The sequence below is a fragment of the Haemaphysalis longicornis genome, unplaced genomic scaffold (assembly GCF_048455015.1).
Source record: "Haemaphysalis longicornis isolate Haplotype H1 unplaced genomic scaffold, Haemaphysalis longicornis Haplotype H1 scaffold_9, whole genome shotgun sequence".
Taxonomy (NCBI): Eukaryota; Metazoa; Arthropoda; class Arachnida; order Ixodida; family Ixodidae; genus Haemaphysalis; species Haemaphysalis longicornis.
Genome location: NW_027526460.1, coordinates 45,186,581 through 45,209,248, shown reverse-complemented (window position 1 = coordinate 45,209,248; position 22,668 = coordinate 45,186,581). Strand labels below are relative to the sequence as shown.

The window sequence follows — 22,668 nt, the reverse complement described above, 5'->3', positions numbered from 1 at the left end:
TATCTTCTCGTTATAGCCCCGACGTACCTTCCATCTACCATGCTGGGCTTAAGTATCTCTCCCTCTCTGGCTCTTTGTCTCCCTGTCGCTCTCTCTCTCTCCCTTCCTAGCGGATAGTAGCGTATTGGGCGGGCTCTGGTTAACTGCCCCCCCCCCCCTCTTCCTCCATCTCTTCAAGCTTGATTCGGAGCTTTACCCCCTCCCTCCCCCCCTTCCCATTGCCGCCTTGGTATTTAAGCATGTGGAGCTCTGGGTGCCACAGCCTCCTGCGGCACCCAGAGCTCCACATGCGAACTTCTTCCAAGGTAACCTTCGATTAAGCGCTTCGAAAACGAGGCGGCACCGCCTTCCGCAGCCGGCGGCCAGGGCTTGCGAACTGGTCTCGTTCGGCAGCGCTCAGGCGACCGCGATGACACGCACGCCTGACCCCAGCCCCGGAGCAACGCCACTCGTCGCCCGTGTCCGCGTACATCGCCTCGCCTTATTCACTTGCCGCGATGGGCCAGCCATCGCTCCCCCGAGGAACGCGCCGATTAATTCTGCAAATGGGAGGGCGATCAGGAAATGCGATCCGCGCCCAGATAGCGCGGCCAGGTGTTAATTGGCGTTGATTACGGCCGGTGTACCTTTCCTTTTCTATTCGTTGCTGCCTCAAGCGAAGTGTTGTCCCGGATGGACCGCGGCTTCCCCAGCCGTCCAAGAACCGGAAGGTGAGACGCATTTGCGGCCGCACGATGACCGTCTAAGGACACAGCAACGGAGTAATAACAGGGTGCGCTATAAAAGTGCGGGGTGGATACTGGGAGAACAGACACAGAGTATGTGGGTTGCCGACAGAATTTAGTCATTAAGCTCGGGAACAATTACCCCCAAGAATAAAGATATCGCCGCCCCGCCCGGCAACCGCCGAAATGTCGCCGAGAGCCATCGAATGGCCGCATCTGTCCTAGGACGCAACTATGCCCTAAAAAACACCCCGCTGGAAGTGAAATGACGCAGAAATGCTGCGGTCGATAACGGCCTGTCGGCGTAATGAAGACGGCGCTTTTTCTTGAGTTCTGCCGCTACACATCTGTGCCACATCTCCTGGAACAACCGCAAATACGGCTGTACGCAAAGGGGTTTAGATTATGCATTAGGCGGGTGCCACGTTTCCGGTTTTAAGATTCCCGGGAATGTAGTGTTTCTATTCCGAGCCCAGGTGATAGAGGGTCTGGAGTAAAATGAGGGCAGGGCGCCTTCATAGAATCAGCTTTTGTTTAAGATATCAAATCTCTGGGCAAAAAAAAGACTGATAACTCGTCGTAAGTCATTTATTGCAGTAAGTCTTGTACGGCAATAAAACTTTTCCGGCAACCACCGATGTTTTCTTTAAGGAAATAACCGGAAATCACATTGAAAGAAATCGCTGTGCTTCAAAAAATATATATATATATATCAGGAGGTATCATACATGAATAAGCATACTTCCTCGACGTCTTTTTCGAGTTCATGAACATTCTTTTTTATGCTTTGCGTAAACTACTTTTTATTAAGACTTAAAAATATACGCGGTTCTGCGGCTGTTATTAGGATAGACGGTACTTTAAAACCTTTACAAATACGTTCTAAATTACAATTCTCGCAGCGAGCAACTGAGTAGTTTACTCAGGTGCGTGTTAAAGGCACTACAACGCGTCCTTGCATCCTCCTAGCGGCCAATTATCGAGGACTGAAAGGTGACGCGCCTTTGACGTGGACGAAATGTAGGTTACATCATGCTCAGTAGGCATTAACACTTTATTAGTTGTTAGTCTACGTGCTTATAAGGTTCAGGGATATTTTATTTTAGGAAGGGTGACTAGGTGCTGCGTGCACTACGCTCGCATCTGTTCCTTGCCCATTTTTCCCGAAAAAAGAAACGAAAAGAAAGCTTGCACGGAACTGTAATTCAATACCCAGATAATGAAACAACTCACTCACTCACTCACTCACTCACTCACTCACTCACTCACTCACTCACTCACTCACTCACTCACTCACTCACTCACTCACTCACTCACTCACTCACTCACTCACTCACTCACTCACTCACTCACTCACTCACTCACTCACTCACTCACTCACTCACTCACTCACTCACTCACTCACTCACTCACTCACTCACTCACTCACTCACTCACTCACTCAAATGGTGTCGACTTAAACATCACGAGTTTGCGGTAGCGTTCGCGGTTGAGAGACGTCAACGTTGTGATCACGTGACAGAGAAGCTAAGAGCCGCGCACTTTTCCACGTGGACACGTGGACATTTACAGACGGCGTGCCAGAAACGGCGGCCACTTGCAGGTTCCCGAGAGAGAGCTGTGAGATTCACCAATGAATCTTTCAGTAATTTTTGTATACGTCTATCACCAAATTCCTGCGCAGTCGGCGCATTTTCTTCGTGTTCCCATCGCCTACCCTTCTCTTGTTCACGAGCGTACTGTACCTGCAGCTAATTGCCTCCCGCCAAGGACCAGGCGTAGCTGCTCTCATAGCAATAGCTGTTAGCCCTAACTGAAATTTAGTCGTGATCACGAAAGGAGCGGGAAGTGTTTTGCGCGACTCACGACGTTTGTGCGACGTTTGTGCGGCTCGCTGGTGAAACGTAAACGATAACTCCCGGAAGTACCGGTTCCCTTTGTACCATCTGTTTACGAGCGAAATATTGTATACGTCGAGCGACTCCCCCCCCCCCCCCCTTCCCCCCCTTCATAACCGTTGGATAACTTGGCTCTGCTGAACTAAGCTATGCCACGGATCTTCCCCAGTTTAGCAGTTCATTTAACGCGATTTGGGCAGCTTTTATAACAAAAGACAAGAAGAGAAGAAAACGGGCGAGAAAAGTGCACGCTATCGGCATCTTCAAAGTAAAACGATGACTTCCTCTCCGTTGAAGACGTCCTCAAAGACAGGACCTGGTGTCTGATGTGGCTGTGCTTTCGGGCGGGTGCCACCCGTGCATCCTTTGAAGATGGCGGAACAGGAAAGCGGAAGAGGTTCCTCTCGCTGAGCCTGGCGTGTGCTCTTGTCTAAGTTGGGCGCTGTTTGCACTTGGAAAAAAAAAAAAAGACGGGAAGTGCCGTGCACCATGAAACAAGAGAGATAGCAGGGCGATGTATGAATGAAGAAAGAAAAGGCGCTTGTATAGCGTGGCCTTTCACCCGATATTTGCTCGTTACACGCACTCGTTCGCTTCGCCGTGCCTTGTCCGAACGGCGTGTGGACGGCCGCCGTTCGTGTATACTTGCGGTACTCGTCAAAAGACGCCGACTTCGGGATGTGGAGTCATGCCAGCTTCGAGAGTGTTAGCACTTCACCGCTGACAAGAGTTCGTTGGGATCACAAGCCCCCCTCCCCGCCTCGCTTTTTTTTTTCTTGGCTGAGTACATCACGGAGGACTTAAGAATGCTTTGTAGAACTGGCGGCCCGTCGACTGAAGCGCTGAGTGAGACCGCACGGTGCCGACAACAGAATGGTGTTCCTACAAAATAAGTTCTACGCCGTGCGGCGCTTGCCCGTGAGTTAGGACGTCAAGCAGCGACGCAAAAAGGCGCAGCAAGAGTTCGTATGTACGGTACCTTTTGCGGAACGCGAGCAACCGCTACCCACAACAGCGACGCGGCACTTCTAGATTTCGGTTTTTTGTATGTTCGAACAATTGTGTTACACTGTAGACCAACCAACTGTTCGCTGCTTCCCTATTTACTCATCGAATAGCGTATTTTCAGCTATTTGAGATCAGAAAGGGCGAACTGTATGCGAAATCATTATACACTTGTCACGAAAATTACAGGGGTGCGCAACCAGGGATCTTAGGGATTTTTTTTTTTCGTACAGCTAGGGTAGCGTCATCCGCATTGCTCTCGCCATACCGAGCATACACTCGCTGCGGCCAGTATGGGCTAATAAGAAAAACCATATAGAGCACCATAAGGTACTGATCTACATTAGGGCACCACGAATATAGCCGTAAGTAGGCATCAACACCGCATAGATTTGTTCCCGTGCGGCTGACATCTGTACCCGCCGTGGAAGATACGAAGTAAAAGAAGGAACTCGGGTTGCGGGCTTGATTTGGGGATGCGCAGAGTGTTTTTGGAATGGGGCTGAGAAACCGGAAAAGAAAGCCCGTGACTCGTGAGCCGAGATTTTGGCGGGGGTTAATCATCCCAGGTGGTCTAAATTATTCAGTAGGCGTCCACTGACAAATGCCCCAGTGCAGTACTTCCACGTGCAAAACCCCCAATTCGAACTGGATTTTTTGAGCCGAAGTTTGTGCGTGAGTATAAGATTTGCGTATTTTTCGGGGAGACGTAATCCCTTTAAATCTTTTAGCAACTACGCGATACAAAAATATTACAATGTCAAAAAATAAACACCGCCGGAACATCTGCGTTTTATGCCATTTCTTGCGTTTTGAACATTTATTTATTTGTTTAATCGTGCTGGGCGCGTTGCATGTGGCTCCAATTATCGGCCTTAAAGGATGCGTTTGTGATTGAGACGATATCACGATTATAATAATAGGATTTGTATGCATGAGGTTTCAAAGGACCTCAAAAAATACACCTCAGGTAATTTTAATTAATCTGAAGCCCCCTATAATGGCGTGCCTCCTAGCCCATATGATCCGTAGTGGAGGGCTGTACATGTTAATTCATTCACAACTTCGTGAACAGCTCGTTGGCGTAAAATCCCGACTTGAGCTTTGAACTTCTACAAAACTCACTTAAGGCTCTCCTGCATGTAAGCAGAGGCGCTTAGTTGGCGGAGGCTTAAGTTAGGACAAAAATAATGCTTCTCTCCAGTTCACAAAGTTTTTAGGAACCGATACATCACAATCGCTAACTTTCTTGCACTGTGTCTTTGTCATTACTTAACTATTTTCCGGAAGCTTAAAGACCATCTTTTAGCCGACTTAGGGCTATTAGGGCGCCACGTAATCTAGGTAGAAACGAGCCCTTTAACATTCTGCAATGAATAAACCAGTGTATGTGAATGATCACTTGACGTATGAGAACAAGAAATTATTCGCACAGGCCCTCGCTCTCAAGAAGACGCACTCGTGGCAGTTCCTCTGGACGGATAATTGCCAAATCAAAGCGAGGAAAATGTGCGACAGCAAAGTCTTTCGCATATCATCCGAGGCAGACCTGCGCTGTTTCACGTAACTTTTTCATTAATTTGATCAGTTCACTTCGTGAGCATGCGCTCATCTTGTTAAGATGTCTTTGTTTTCCACAGATGAGTGTAAATCCTTGCTTGATGACTTTCACCGATCCGTCATACATTTCAACGCTAGAAGCCTCAGGAAAAACATCGATAATATCACTAACTTTGTTGCCTCAGTAAACCACAGTTTTTCTTTCATCTGTACCTCGGAAACATGGCTCTGTGACGATGACTCTCACTTATACGGCTTTCCATCATACGCCTCTGAGTACTGTAACCGCACACTTGATAGTCATGGTGGTGCGGCCATCTTCGTTTCCTCTGGTACCGCTTACAGTCGCAGGCTCGACCTTGCAATTGACGTCACTCACTGCGAATCAGTTTGGATCGAGACCGACCTGCCATTCTTTCCTGATAGTCGCAAAACATTCATTCTCGGTTGCATTTATCGCTCGCCATCCTCTTCCGTCACTGAATTCTTATTTTCCCTGGATCAAATCCTCAACAAATTATCATTCGAAAACCAGGATATCTTAATTGTTGGGGATATTAATATAAATTTACTGGCTGATAATTCTAATATAAATGCAGCATATACCGATTGCTTTACTGGTTACGGCCTTGAGTCTTTGATCACCTCTCATACAAGATGCAATTTTCACGGAACAGACAGCTTATTAGACCATGCTTTATCTAATGTTGCACCGGTTCCCGTCGCTGGCGTTATTGAAACTGATATCTCCGATCATTTTCCAATTTTCGTGGCATTCCCTAGTGAGGCTTCCACTACCCAGTCTTCCTTTTTCACAACGATCTTTAACGCAAATAAATTTATTTCCGCTATATCCTCCACCGATTGGTCCGGCGTTAATTCATCATTGGATCCCATACAAGCATTCACTAAATTCCGTAGCCTGTTCCTTGAAGCAGTCAGCGTAAGTTCAACCAGAGTAAAGTGCAAAAAGAAGTATACCCTTCCTAATAATCCATGGATGACAAGAGCCCTATTAACCAGTTTAAGAAAAAAAGAAAACTTATACAAGAAAACTAAGAGACAGCCTTTCAACGCAAATCTAGCGGAGCGATATAAAAAGTACAGTAACGTATTAAATAAGCTATTGAAAGTGGCGAAACAGCGTTTTTATAGTAATGCCTTCCTTAAGAACAAAAACAATCCTAAAAAACAATGGAAGCTTTTGAACGAATTCTTGTCGCCTTCCTCTGCACCAAAGACGATATCTAAAATTTGTTCTAATAATGAAACTTACAATCAGCCTAGCCATATAGCCAGTGCTTTCAGCACCTACTTTTCATTACCCCGTGATAATCGCCAGGGAATATATCAAACAAACTTGCCTCGTTCATCATGTTCATTTTTTCTTTTCCCTGTAACGTATGAAGAAGTGTCCCGTACCATCGGCAACTTAAAAAATACTAGTCCCGGATTAGACGATATATGTGCGCGTCACCTAAAAATTGCAGTGGATTATATCTGCGAACCCGTTAGCAGTATAGTTAATCTCATTTTCAATACCGGCATCTTTCCCCCTGCTTTAAAACGTGCCAAAATCATACCTGTGTATAAAAAAGGCGACAAAAGTCTAGTTTCTAATTATCGGCCAATTTCAATTCTTTCTTCCTTCAGTAAGATTATTGAGAAATTATTTGTTAAGCGTTTAACTGAGTACCTAGATAAATTTAACCTATTAAAACAATGTCAATTTGGATTCCGTTCTGGAAGCTCAACTAGTCTAGCGTTACTTTCTTTAACTGATCATATTAAACTTTCTATCGATAATGGCTACCTAGTTGGCTCCGTATTTCTGGACTTCACTAAAGCTTTTGATACTATTAATCATAACATCCTCTTTTCAAAGCTTCAAAGCTATGGAGTTACTGGCCCGACCCTTACCTTTTTACAAAACTATCTTTTAGATAGAGAGTACGTTGTGTTCACTAACGGTGCATTTTCAGACGCTAAAATTATTAATCAAGGTGTCCCGCAGGGATCGATACTTGGTCCCTTGTTGTTCCTATTATATATTAACGACCTTCCAAATTGCTTAAATTCCTGCCATTGTATTTTATACGCTGACGATACAACAATAATATCTTCAGACAAATCCATCGCCGGTCTTACAGACAAGCTAAACAATGAACTACAGAATATTTTAAACTGGTGCCGTAATAACAACTTAGATATAAACCCTGGAAAAACTAAGTACATGATCTTTAAATCTAGTCAAAGACAAATAAACTCACTTCCCCCTTTAACTCTCGGTCCTAACCTCATTGCTGTTTGCAACTCTGTTTCCTTTCTTGGTGTTTTACTGGATTCTAACCTAAAGTTTTCTTCGCATATTAATCACATCAAGAAAAAAACTGCATATGGTATTCGGGCCCTAATTAAAGCTCGTCCGCATTTTCCGCCTGAGGCTCTCTTATCACTATATTTTTCTTTCATTCATAGTCATTTAAACTATGGGATCGCGGCTTGGGGTAATACTTATCCTTGTCATATTTCATCAGCCCAACATATTCAAAATCAAGCCATTCGCATTATCACCAGGAGCCATTCTCAATCGAACACCCATGACTCATTGTGTTATTATAAGGTGTTATCCGTTAATAAATTGTTTCAGTATAATTTAAGCCTAATATTTTTTAAGTCCTTGTGTTTACAATTGCCTTTTACTGTAATTAATCCCACCTCCCTAGTTAACAGCAACACCACAAGGTTTTCATCAAATAGAAACTTTTTACTACCACGTGTTCATACTAATTATGGTAAAATGACTTCAACTTTTTCTGCAATACATATTTGGAATTGCTTACCTACTGCTGTGAAACTAATGAATGGTATGTCGTCATTTAAATCATCTTTGAAAAACCATCTTTTGTTCTGTTAAACTGTATTCTTTCACCTTTTTTTGCTTATTTATGTATAATTAATGTGACCATTTCCCTTATTTATTTCTTTTTTGCACTGTTGAACTATTTACTGTTTTAATTGTTTTCTTGACCATTCCGTCGAATTGTTACTGCCTACTATTATTATTACCCTTGTTATTATTTATCGAGGGTCCCATTACAGTCTTGTACTTTGGGACCCTTGTCTGTACTGTTTTTCCTGTGTATTTTGTACAATGTATTTGAATAAACTTCTTCTTCTTCTTCTTCTTCTTAAGTGCCACGGGAGGGCATATAGGGCCTCTTTTGACTAGAGCTGGCGTGCGCAGTAGCAGTAATCCCTAAGCCGGGCCGCTTTCCGAATTGTTCGAGACTCGCAGCGTATTTATAGGCTACGCTGCGAAAGCAGGTGACCACGGAGGTGCAACGACCCAAAGTGGTGCGACGTGTATCGCATCACCGTGTACGAAAGCAGACAGAAAGTTGGACAGAGCAACGTGATGCTCGCGTCGAACGCTCTGTTTTGCGCACGCCATATTTGGTGAACCAGTTTTAGATTCCACTCTGTGAACATATTCACGGTTTGTTAGACCCACTGTAAACGCTGTGCAGGTAGTAGGCGCACATTTTTAGTATACGAACCAACACGGAATACATCCGTTTGGAATGAATATACTATATCTAACGTGGGCAGCGAGGCGGTTTCTCCTTTAGCGCCTGTTTTGGAGCCTCATTCCCGCGGGAACACTGGCCCACGAAATCCATACTCTTCATACACGGGCTGCCAGCTTGCTTCACGAATTAGTGCTATAAATACGTGGACATTGTGGGGTGAGTGGGAATGTGATGGCCGACGAAACGGCTTGCGCGGGCCACAAACAGTGTAGCGTCATCCTCCCGATTCCCTTCTCTCGACTCGATGCCGAGACGCTTGCGTACTCTGTGGAGAGGCAGTTACAACCAGGGTTGCCAGGTTTGGCGTTTTGTCGCTTTTAGAGGCACATGGCGACTGAAATTTGAATGTGGAGACTTGGCTACTTTCTGGCTTTTTTGAGCGCTTAATTGTGATCATTTATGTATTCCCGGGCTCTTCCGTCACTTATATTTAAGACCAAGACCCTTATTTGGTCGTTCAGTGCTTTTCAGGGGTTAATATGCAACTGGAAGCCAATCACAACAAGGAAATGGGGGCGATATAGCAATGTCGGGAATCGGACACAATGCGAATCAACAGAACCGGCACAATGCTGAACTTGGTGTTTAGTTTTCTTTAATATCCTTCCCCTGCCTTAGGAACCGCGTCGAAGACATTAAGCAGCGCCTTCAGTTCAAAGTGTGATGTTCAGGCAGTTCACGGGCGCTAGAGATTCCATAGAGAGGGGTTGGCGTGTATGACGGTTTAAAATAGGTGTGGGCATAGCGTTAGAATGTAAGCTAGGAGACAGCAAAACAGGTGAAAATTCTGCGCCGCAAACACACGTTCTGGTGGTGGTGGTGATGGTGTTTATTAACGGATGGATCGTCTTGCGTGATACGTCGACAATTGCTCCCACGATCAACACCTTATTACCGCTATGCGCGGGAAATCACCACGAGTCACTTGATCAGCACCTTTTTGCCGCACCTTCCGCGGTGGCTAAGGCGTTGTGCTGCTGAGCACTAGGACTCGGGTTCAATTCCAGGCCGCGGCGGCCGCTTTTCTGATGGAGGTGAAAAGCAAAGACGCCCGTGTGTTCGAGATTTCGGCGCATGTTAAAGATCCCCAGGTGGTCAAAATTAATCCGGAGCCCTCCACTACGGCGCGCCTCATCGCCTGCGTTGCGTCGGCGCGTGAAACGCTACAATCAAATCAAAATCAAAACCTTTTTGCCGCTATGCGCGGGAGATCACCAGGAGTCACTGAGGCGTGTATCCCTCAAAACCCGAGGATCAGCCGCAAAATGTCTCTCCTGGTGATCCAATGGTCTATAGGGAAAATTATGTCATCCAAAGAGGCCTGCGGAACGGCTCTCCTTCGAAGTTCTTTAAACAAAGCTAACCTCTCCGTCACATGCTCTCGGAAGACCATAGGAAATGTCCAATGACACCTGTTACACAACACGTTGCGCACAGAGGAGGCCAGATAAGGTTCAGCTTATGAAGCCCCGCCGGAGTCCGCGCTGGGTTGGTCCGGATGCGGAACAGTAAAGATGCCTCTGTCCTCTTCATTCCTTTGGTAACACAAGGTTGGTGTCGTGGTCGCTAAACGGATCTGAAGTGTTCTTTAGTGATGGTTTTTAAAATTCGCCGTTCGTCTGGACTCTGAAGCCACATTCAAAAAACGAGTACAAGAGGTTGCTTCACGGGCCAACTTGTCCGCGGCTTCGTTCCCAAGCCCTCCGACATGGGAAGGAACTCACTAGAAGCGCAATCTATGCCCGTTTTCATTTACCTGCTGAAGGAGACGTGTGTTTGCGGGAAATCCTACAACTTTTGCAGCTTAGATTTCCCGCAAACGCACGTTCTATGAGGATGCATATTTTTGGAATAGTTTTTGTAAACTCATGTATTTTAGCTTTCCTAGTATAGCAACGGCGAACAACTGTTGTTTTACCGATCCGTAGCAAATGAATGACGTATGTGATCCAGTTTTGCTACTCCCCAGAATGTATTCCTTTTTTTCTACGCAGGCCATCAGAAAATCTTGCACCCCTCCGTCTAACGACGACGATGGTTGAACGCGAAGCTTTCTCGTGATGGATTCCCTGGATGGCCAATAGCACACTACGAGTATGTGCTAGTGTGGAGGTACGCACCGCTTTTCTAGAACACCTTGCAACTCTCGGGTGTGCACTCCGTAGGCGTCGTGTGAGCACGACGCACCTTCCCGCCGCCGGCCGACCAGCTAACAAAAGAACAACAAGTCACCCTTCAACGGCTTCAAACTAACACATTCCCACACCCCACGCGGCTGCACAATACCCACCCCACGTTATACTACCCCCTGTGCAAATACTGCGGCAGCCAAGCTACGCTATACCATATGGTTTGGGCCTGCCAGTCAAACCCAGACCTTGATCCAATCCCTAATGCAACTCACGAGCAGTGGGAGAGTGAGCTTGCCAGCTTCAGACCTGAGTAAGCAGCTTTGGCTCGCTGAAAGGGCGAAGACGGCAGGCCGCACCAACGGAGTCCTGGACTGAGGACCCCGACCACGATCCCGCTCGACTTCACTGTAATAAAGTTTGCTCATCCTCCTCCTCCGTATGCCTAACGGTTGGGTTTGGGGGTACGGCGCGAATCTGTACCTGCTGCTTGGCGTTCGCTTCGACCATGTCTAGATTTGAGCAATCGGATAGCCGCCGGCTTTATAACGCGAGGGACCCAAGTTCGATTCCTGTCACTTCACCTTCACCCACGACCATTCATCATCATCGTCAGAGAAAGTTGGCTTTTCTGCAGGGCGTATTGGCGTAGAACGGCATCAAAGAGGACACTAAACCTTCGCTTTAAAATAAATGACTAGCAGCGTTTCGCTCAAAAGGGCGATTTTTTTTCGCTACTTTTCGAACGTTGAGTTCAAGTTGGCAACTTTTCTGACTACTTTCGGCGATTTTCCGGCGACTTTTTTTTCTGAGAACCTGGCAACCCTGGTTGCTCCTGTCAAATGGGCGGACAAATCAAAAGCTTATCATCAGCCATTGCATAGAATTGATACCACCTGCACTTCCCGTGCTCCGTGTGGCCTGGATAAGCGCGACAAAGCAGTTGTATACCGCATTCGCCTCATCGTCGCTTTCACAAACCACTACTTGCACAAGACGCGACTAGTTGCCTCCCCTCACTGTCACGCTTGTAGTGTTCGTGAGAACATAGAACATGTACTGTGTGTGCATCCCCGTTTTGATACCCTACGGCTAAAGAGGAAGACAACTTTGGGACTGCGTGCTGGTGCACCTCCGAAACCTTGCGAGGTCATCGGTCCATGGCACTCAACCGCCGTGGCAACACAGAACACAAGGGCCTTAATATCATTTCTCCGTGACTCCGGCCTGAACGAAACCGTGTGAACGTTTGCCTTAACTTTACTACTGTGCGAGTGCTGTGTGCGTGTTCCTGGGTCTGTCAGCTTCTGTGTGCTTATTGGCATTTGTTAGTGTCTATGCGCGGTTTTGCGCCTTGCCTTCTGTCATTCCCTTTCGCCCCTCTCATGTTCATATTGAGTAACAAGCCAAGCTCGCAGCCAGGCTGACTTCTCTTTATCACTAAAGGCATCCCTCTCTCCCTCCTTCTTGAGATAACACTGCACGTACGTCAATAATTCCCTGCGAGCACGGAACGGGCGTCATTTGGGGTGCCTTAATATTTTATCTAGTTCTCATCAGAAAAAGGAGTATCTCATTTATCTGGAGATGAAGTGGTTGGATCACATGATGTGAACGGTCCTCGTTTTATAGCTCGAAGCTTGACGGCTCTTGAGAAGTAATTATCATCACGGGTGGCTTCTGTCGAGTTACTGATGTGCTAAGTAAAGCAAGTTAACGTTGGAGCTGCTGCTGACTTACGCGGGGTCTACTGTCTTCTTACGATAAAAGTACGGCCGACGGGTGGACAGGCGCACGCACGCGTAAATTAGCGTCCTAATCACGCATACAATGCCTTAAGTGACAGATTTAAACGAACTATATTGATGCGTTAATATACCAGCAGCTATGAGTTGCGATAAGAGGAGGGAAAGCGATGTTCGAAAGCGAGACTGAGAAGGCAGCTCTATATATATCATTCGGTCGCCGCATGCTCGGACTTACAGATGCGCGTTCGCTCAAAGAATTTGCAATGAAGACACCCTCGCTTTAAAGAGGAAGCCGCAATCACACTAACTTGCAAAGCAAATCACGGGAATAAACCCTTCCTTGTTGTATCTAGGCATCCATTAGCACTTGTGGGATAGGGACCAAATAATACTGTCGAGAGAATGTGGGACATCGCCCACGTCCATGTTACGACTTCCACTGGGTCATCAGGCAACACCAACTGCCGGGAGTATATAGTAACACGAAACGTAAACAGCATAGCCGTGCCATTTGCGAGGCTTGCCCCTGGACCCCGCTGAGAGGCTTGTTATAAGGTTTAGATTCATCGTGCACGTGCTCTCCCAACTAAACTGGGGATGTGCCGCATTAAGGACGCCCGCCTCCTCCACGCTTTCGGCCGCGTGCCAGTACATTGGCATTCACGGCGAATCAAATGCAGTTGCCTGCTGCTCTGTGGTCTCTCTTCATAGAGATTTTTACCGCTAGGTCAAAACCAAGATTGACCCCCCTGCGAACTGCGCACAGGGTAACTGTCATTCGAGCCAGTATATCAGCTGGCTGCGCACAAACTTCCATGCCTACCGAGGTTATCACGGGGAAGAATATGAGTGCTCCATTGACTTCAATGATGTTTAATTACGCAGGGAAGGAATGAGCAGTAACCACCTCATCTTTAAATTTCCGTCGTTGCGCGTGCGTACGTCAACGTTTTTAGAGCAGATGTAAAATACAGAACGCCTGCGTCCCTTCCGGGCATCGAGCCAAGTTCCCAGTCAATACAAAGCAAAAATCTTAACAACTTGCGCACGGAAATCCTATCGCCTGTGCCTGAGCACACTTTCTTTCTTTCTTTCTTTCTTTCTTTCTTTCTTTCTTTCTTTCTTTCTTTCTTTTTCTTTCTCTTTATTTATTTATTTATTTATTTATTTATTCATTTATTCATTTATTTATTTATTCATTTATTCATTTATTCATTTTTTTATTTATTCATTTATTCATTTTTTTATTTGTTTATTTATTTATTTATTTATTTATTTATTTATTTATTTGTTTGTTTATTTATTTATTTATTTATTTATTTATTTATTTATTTATTTATTTATTTATTTATTTAATTAATTAATTAATTAATTAATTAATTAATTAATTAATTAATTTATTTATTTATTTCAGTAAGGATATTGACCGTAGGGTTATTTGTAGTGCTAGTGACTGGTGTTGATAATATCATCCATAAGAATCACTGCATTAGTTCGCCGTTTCCAACGCCGTAGAGCAACTTCGTCAGTTGGTATCCACAGGGCCAGTAAATAAAAAGAATTTCGCACACATCGAATTAGTCAAGCACAACAAACGCAGTAATCTCGCACTGACAACGTGAGCAACCCAAACTCAGATTAATTTATCAGCGTCAATTCAACTTAACAAGACCAATACCGAGTCACCTGGCGCTCCGTATTCCACCCTATTCACCTCGCGTGCCCCCAAAGGCGGCTGGTCACCGCACGCGAGGGCTCACCCGAAGGAGGGCAGCACAGGGGAAACAATAACACTCCCTGCTCACGGCACACGAGACACGTGGTGATTAGGAAGAGATTAATTCGCGCGTCACGCGGCCAATCACAATGAGGGAACGCCCCCGCGATTTCGGAAGGTGGTGGCAGCCTTTGTTCCCCGTCTTAGAAAGGACCCTTTTTCCTGGTTCGCGAACCCCCCGCTTATACTCGCGCAGAGAAGCGCTGGCACGCGACGCCGTGCGGTATGATGCGCTTTGAATGTGGAAAGGCGGCACTGTGGGCTCCTTTCTGGGGCGGCGTCGGACTCGCTCAGTGCGGTGCGCGGCGCACACTTCCGGCCACTTGATAGCGGCCTGCAAATTGAGAATAAGCCGCCCCGTAATTGCTTATTGGGCACGAACACCTGCCGTTTGGAGGGGCTCCAACGAGTGACGCAGGCGGGAATTGTGTTTGGCACTGTGATGCAGTGCGTTCGGAATACCGAATGAAGGTCTGCCCGTATAAATAGCGAGGGGCGCTAAAGCTGTCGCATTGTAAGCACCGACGATTTGCGGTAAAAGACTTGGAAGTAGGTTTGTATCTGTGATGCATATAGCCCATTATAAGACGAGAATTCAGGCAAATCCTCCACCTAGGTGATACACTTTGTCGTCAAACGGTGGTTCCTCTGCCGATTGAACAGGATCGGTTGCGGTTTCAGAAAATGTCCTTGAATTTCTGGTACTTGCCGCACCGTGTTTCCACTGAGTTGATAAACGGATATTAACGATAACAGCAGCTGCTACAATGGGTAAATTTAAAGCATAGTCCATATCACGCACCGAAACTTCCAAGACGTCGACCAGAATTCTTGCTTTGTGTCACTGAAATTGCTTAGCATCCTTGTCGGAAGATAAAAATGATCAACCCACGATTTATGGGCTTAGGGGAAAGTGACAGTTCTGAAGTTGATTTCGGTCATTTTAAAACTACACCGTGGCTTTATAAATGTATGTCTTAGCTCGAGCCGTGCTCTCCGTAGCAAGTACTAGTATATCCCAGCGGGAAAGCAAACGTTTTCGGCATCAACTCATCGCAGGTAAGTGCGTTCAAAAGGGAAAGCCTATGCGCAGCAAATGGTGCACTCAAACTGTAGACATGTAATGCATTTAGCCAAACAAACCTTGAATTTTAATGCGCGCGGACGTTTACAACGCTGGCGTTAAAAGCAAGATTCGTATGGTGTTAGTAGACAGGAAATAAATAGCTTAGGTGCCTTTTAAACGTGCAAACATGGCGGTCTTAAGTGATGCCAAAGTGAAGCGCTTTAGACTTATTTCGGGTAGAAAGGGTGTGCGTGCCAGATCGACAGCCGGGCAGAATCAGATACAACCAGGAGAGCGGGAGTTAAAATGCAAGTAAGGCGTAGGTGCCGGGTATAAAAAGCGGGGGATAAAAAAATGGCCGCGTATCTGCTCCCTTCGTTGCAAATGTCGACGGAAGATGATAGTCGACTAGCGTTCCTGGCAAGTAAATGTCTCCCTTCTCTTTCCCGCTCACCTCTCATGCTATTCCTCTCCCGCCTCGTTCCTCCCAAGGTAAACACGCTAAAGGTTTGCTCAAGTCAATTTAAACTTACCGCGTTCTACTGCTCCAAGTCGGGTGCCTCGATCCCAGAGCTGCCGTACGGCGGAGACGCACGTGAATCGAGGCACCCTAGTGAAACGTTTATAGAACCACGATGCCCTACTCCACGAGCATTATAAGCGGAACGTGGGACCTATCTAGTGACACCTTTCGTTGCTGTTGCCGTTTGATCTTTTAAATGCCGCTAGGTGGCGCGGGCAACAGCAGGCGACGGGTTTCTGCAGTCGATGTAGTATTCCATTGCTATCGCAAAAAACATGCATCCATAAATTTTTAATAAAGGAACACTGCAAATATCACTCATATGTATTGATTTTCTGTCTTGTATTTGCGTAATGCCTTGTTCTTGTTTAACCATGTTGACAAGTGTGAACATTAAGACCGGGCTTAGTCGTTTAGATTTGGCTGTGAGTATATGACGCTATTGTGCAGTCTGTGTTTCATTTTGGCCGGCTGGCTGAATCGAGTGACAGACAGACAGACAGACAGACCAAAATTTCTGCTTTTAAGTAGCCCAAGAAAGACTACCGTTTTTAAAATTGGCTGAGCATCTATTTGCTTCGCTTCAAATGACGTCGCAAGACGGTTGCTTCCTGTCTCCCGTGCCATGTCACGCCCCTCCGCCTCCATCATCCATCGTCTTCCTCCCTCCTATCTTCCTCCTTTTCATCTCTTCCAACATCCGCCTTCCTCTTTCCGATCATTTCCCCACTCGCCTCCTCGCCTTCTACCCTCTCATTGACTTCCAGGTCTCGCTTCCTCCACTTACATCATACGCCTCCTCTACTTCCTACCGCTCCATTGATTGATTGATTGATTGATTGATTGATTGATTGATTGATTGATTGATTGATTGATTGATTGATTGATTGATTGATTGATTGATTGATTGATTGATTGATTGATTGATTGATTGATTGATTGATCGTGGGATTTAACTTGTCGAAACTACACCTGTGCTGTTAGGCACGCCGCAGTGGGGGGGGGGCTCCGGATTAATTTCGGCCTAAATTTCATGCGCCGAAATTTCGGCACACGGGCGTTTTCGCTTTTCGCCTTCAGCAGAAAAGCAGCCACCGCGGCCGGGAATTGAACCCGCGTCCTTGGACTCAGCAGCACAACGCCTGACCCACTCAACCACGGCGGCGGCGTTCCGCTACCATCATGCCCTTCCCAGTAATTTTGTTGATGGGCAATAATACAGTTGTGCCGTTTCACATTTCTACTGGCTCACGGCAAAAAAAAAGCAATCTGGGCCTCCTCGATTATCAGTCCCGGATTGCCCGCGGACTGCCCGAGATGCAATACGGCGCTCGATTTTCCCATGTATTCCTATGAGACTTCTGATCCAAACGCCGTCCCCGGACTGCTAGCGAACCGTCCAAGCCTGGTGAATCGAGGAGGGCCAATATGTTCGAATTCTGACCCAAAGGAACAAACTGTACCCTTCCAAATTTTGAACAGCCCTAAGGTCGCATAAAAAAAACGTAATTTGAAGTCAAGCACCCCGAACGCCTTTTCACTTCTTCGAGCGCCAGGATTTCGATATTATCAGTAGCGGCCCGCGCGTATTTTACGTAACACTCGTCCGTAAAACAAACCTTAGCCGCGTCCGCGCTCGAACCCGATTTCGCCAGCGCTCACGCTTGCTGGCGAGACGGTTCCGCACCTAAAATCACCTTGAGAAGCGATTGCGGAGTGTCTCGGCGGCGTCGACAAAAGCACTCCCACAAAGAGACGGCGCGGGCAGCGGCGGCGACAAAGCAAGCACAGACATCCTTTGTCGTTTCTCCCTTCGTTACGCCGCACGTGCGCCGCGGGGAGATCGGGTGCGCGGCATATTCGCCGACGGACACACCGCACGGCTAGCACCCCCGTGACAAAAGCGCGTCGTTGTCGAAAGCCTCAGCTGCAGCAGCGGTGACTGCGCGCCGCAACAATCGAGTCACGGCAATACGACAACGACCCTGGCCTGCAAGACAGGGCCAGCGCGGGCTATACTGCCCAAATGCCGGACGACGTCGCTTTGTCGTTTTCCAATGGCCCCCTACGACTCAATTGTTTATACTGTTCCGCTGCCGCTGCGTTTATTGAGAACGGGATTGATGTCGCGCGAAAGAGTTCACCAACCGTTCGGTACGTGCGATGGACAACGTCCACGGTTCCAAATGACGATCAGGCTCGCGGGGCTATTTGCCCGGCAGCGATCCGGGTGAAAAACGGATGTACCTTTCGCAACAGCTATTAGCGAAGGGCCAGCCCTTCAGCTCGCAGACAGGGGCCGCTGTGGTGCGTTTGGATGAGGACGGAATGCAAGGAATGAGCGCGTACTACGGCATTTGAGCGCACGTTAAGGTACCAGCCGTTATTTAAACCATTTTTATAGGCCACCTAGAATTGCTTCTTTCGAAGGCCGCGCATATTACTGCCAATCGACCTGTCTTAACGAGCTCAGAATGTGCCCCTTCTCTTACGGACTGTCCTTCATCCAAGGATTTATTGTTTTTTGAGCAAATTAACCTCGAATGTAAGCCCGTTTTCATTGCACCACAAATGCTAGTAGATAAACGTTGTTTTTGTAAACGATGTTTTTTTCTTTCAGCGTATTTGGTTACATCTGGGTCATTCCATTAATCAAAACGCCACATGCATAGTATATATATTTTTGTTCGTTCATGCGCTAGAACAAACACGTCTCGCATCTCTCCCTACATTTTGTTTACATGACACGTTACTTCTGTATCTACCAGCTGCAGCGGCTTTTGACTGTCTCAGCAGTGCAAATATTCGGGGGTACATTTCGTTGGGCCACATCCCAAACACTTAGGTCCTGACTTCATTTCATATAACGCAAAATATCACCTAGCTGGTATCAAGCCACACCGCCCTACGGCTTCCGTTCGCTAAGCCTGGAGTCACAGGTGTTCGAATCAATGTACAGCCTCGGGCAGCTTTAACTTATCTGAGCGAAGTTGGCATCACAGGTGCAGCGGACTCGTACTTCCAGAAGCTTTCATGAACGTCGTTCCTTGCTGTTCTCTCATTAGCTTTGGCTATAGGTGGGACAAACATGACCATCAGAAACACGGTTGTTACAGGCAGCCTTATAAACGGGGTATCAAAAGTGCGTAAAATATATCTTGAGAAAACGGTTTTTTTTTTTATGAAAGTCAGTGCCATTCCACTATTTGAAGGCAGATGACTACCGGAGTTGTTTGGGGGTTATGGGTTGACCACGAACTCCCGCTCAAGCCACTCCGTCGCGCCGGGGTGGAAGTCAGTGGGATTTCAGCCGACGTTTCGCCGACATCTCGCGTTTTCCGCTTAGCGGTATTCGGGGACCGGACGGGTTTTGCGCTTACGCTTGGCGTCCGCAGCCCAATGGTCGTCTGCACTCCCCTTCCGCCGCGTTTGCGCCCATTGCCGCCTATTTTATTATTTTTAATACCAGAGATGGTTAAGCTTTGTCCGTCTGCGTTCGTCTAAAAAATACCAGGAGAAACACCGAGCACATGTGAGCGTGAGTATCGTGAGGAGTACCCGGCGTCTTCCAACTCGACCTTTGAGAACACTGACCAGCGTTCGTGGCGTGATCTCCCGCGTGCTGTTCTCCTCTCCAGTTCACTTGTGTTCACGCCTGAAGCGGGCAGCACCGACCAGCTCGCGCCACAGACGCCGAGTTCGCGAAGCCGGTCGCCGCGGGTTCTATCGCGTGCTAACGCGGTCCACTTTGGGAGAGATGTGAAAGGCTGCGGACATAACGATGCGGGCCTGCCAGTCATGGAGAACTTTCAGCGGCAAGTTCGGAAGTAAATGTGAGGCGCAACAGCCGGGTCTCCGACGAAGGGAGAGGGCCGCCAGCTCTGCTGTTTCTTAAGCCTTGCACCACAGTGCAAGCTGCGCTAATTTTCTGTAACTAGGCTTCACTGCGCGACTCTACTTGCGGGAAAGCCAGCTTACAAGAGCTTACACTGATTTTTTTTAAAGTCCGCTTACTTCCTAAATACAAAGGCATTGCTAGGAAAAATTAAAGCCGTTCCACTCAATGTGAAAGCTGTCGGAAGTGAAGAGAAGTGATTCGCCATAGTGGGCTGCAGCGCCGTTATCCGCTCACTGCTGCCGCCCATCCCAATTTCCCGCCTTCGCAGTGCTCGCGCTTCCCATGCCTGAAACTGTTCTTTTTGTGCTTGCTTTAATTTCGTGGGCTGGAGCTGTTTCGCGTCGTTTCGAATGCGTAATTTTTTTCTTGCGCGGCTGGAGCGTTTCTGCGTCATTTCGAACGCGCCATTTTTAACAAGAAAGTGTTTTATTCCGGGGTGCAACAAGACCCCACCGACTTCATATCCGGCAGGGAAATGACATCGCCAGAAAAAGTTCATTGACGCGGCGGCGCTAGGTTTCGAGCCCACGATCACTCTGGCCGCAACGGGAGGTGTCAGACGCTTTGCCGACTGCGCCATGACTCACGCCTGTTTAGCTCTACGCGCCTTATACCCTTTCCTATAAGAATCTATATTCACATGGTGCTGTCGTCTAGGAGAGGGGATATAAAGTAGTGCGTTGTGACGCTAATGAGCTCCGATAGTTGGCACTACTGCCGCGGGCCGCGAACTCTGTCTCTCGCGTTCCACAAGCTCAGCTCTTCGAAACTCAGCCGTCTGCCGTACACGCCACGGAGCACGATCGAAGTGGCCGCACCTTTGCCGAAGCGACCCACCAGCAGGACTTCGGCCTTCAAGCACACCCACAAGACAGCTGCCGACCCGCACATCAATAAGCAAATCTGTTGGGCAAGTTGGTGCATTATGATTTAAAAAATAGAGCGCGACTTGGACAACGACCGTAAAGAAGGACGACGGGAGCGCTTGTCCCGTCGTCCTTTTTTACCGTCGTTGTCCAAGTCGCGCTCTATTTTTTTGAACCCACACATCATGCTTTTTTCGCTGCAGCGGACCGTGAATTTCCGAAAAAATTTCCCAAAAGATGTGAATTTACCAAAAGATGTATGAAAAGTGCCAGCGGTTCACGAGGTTCGAACGACTATGACTATTTAAACCACGTGGTTTTCAAAGCCTCAGCGTGGTTCCCTGACTACGGTATATAAGGCTCTATTTGAGTCCGTTATCTCTGTTGCGCCGCCTGATTCCGGCAGTCGCATCAACCGTTAGCGAGCTACGATGACAAGACGAGCCGATAAAGTGCTCTGCACTTTATATACGCCGTTTTTATATACAGTATATGAAGGCCGCAGACGAACAGGTGACTGAAGGAGGACAGGGTGTGCCGAATTGAGTAGGTTTTTTCTCGGTATACGCACGCAAAAAGCGGGAGAGTTAGCCTATAGCAGCTCCACTGCAGATATTGATAATTAAGTTAATGTGAACAGAATGTTTTTATTAAACCTGTGAAAAATGTAACGGCAAAGATAAGGGTCAGGAGCCGCGCTTCAGGACGATGCATCGAACAATGAAACATCTGACACGGCATAAACTCCAGAGGATGGAGTTAGGCCAGAGTGCGCGCCGCGTTCAGAGAATTCTGGCTGCTCTCCTCTGCCCTCATCGCAGATTTGGCTCATACTCAGAAGGTGCGGCGATACATGAAATGGGCTTCTTTCGAGCAGGACGTCCCCCCAACACCACAAAAACACTCCGCATACCAGACAGTTGTCTTAATCGTTTTGCTACATGAAGTAGATTCCCCTTCGCGATCCAGTCCGGGTGCTCGTAGGGAAGGAGACGGTGAGCTCGTACATTCACACACACAAAAGCTACCAACAATTGAGTGTCTCGTACGGAAATAAAATTACATCCAATTCACGTGCTGAGAAGAAGGCTCGTCAAGTTCCTCCGCTACTTCCACCCGTGTGACAACGCAACACACGTTTACTCTGTGGCTGCCACGGTGCGAAATTCTGTTGAGTGCTGCTTAAGCATACAAAAGGCGTGCGCGTGGCGAGCGTATAAATGCGCCCGCCAAAGGCGCGAGGACAGTTCATAAATAACGGCGCACACAAGAGAAAGCGTCCAGCAGAGCCGGCGACCACTACGCCATTCCTCCGGCCGGCGCGAGATGCGATCTCGCCGTTTCCCCCGGGCGCCAAATACGCAGTTCACGACTGCCGCCCATGGAGACCGCCTCGTGCGCGCACGCAAGCCTCATTCAGCGTCCGGCCGGCTGCCGTTAGACACCAGCTTCCTAGCCGGTGCATGCGGTTGCGCCTGCGCTCGCAGGCGCTGTAAGAATCGCGCGTTTTAATGTAAATGTTCGGGCACGGAAACGCATGCACACACGCACAAGTATCACACGTGTGCACGAGCGCACACTCACGCACTCAGGGCGCACCCATTTTTCGTTTCGTGAAGCCTTGGCAGACTCGTATACCTTAGCGAGGATTCCTTACGCAAGCTTTTACATAGGAGAATTTCTTCAGCGACGTATAAGCACATTTGGGCCCGTTCGCAGACAACGCAGTTGCAGAGGACACCTAAGCTTGTGTGGATTAAGCTATGAGCGAAAAATCGTAACGAGCAGTGTTTATTTACGGTGCTTTTCTACACTGACTGGCTACCTGCGCATGTCCGTGGTGTGCTCTTGAAGCTTTTGTCTCCGGATGCTCACGTAGG

The 22,668-nt window shown here is 47.5% G+C and overlaps 1 protein-coding gene across 4 annotated transcripts in view; it reads right to left on the bottom strand.

The window, feature by feature from the left end:
- The window catches only part of LOC144153778 (uncharacterized), a gene marked incomplete in the record, with an annotated part of 404,355 nt that overhangs the window by 263,382 nt on the left and 118,305 nt on the right, over positions 1–22,668 (bottom strand).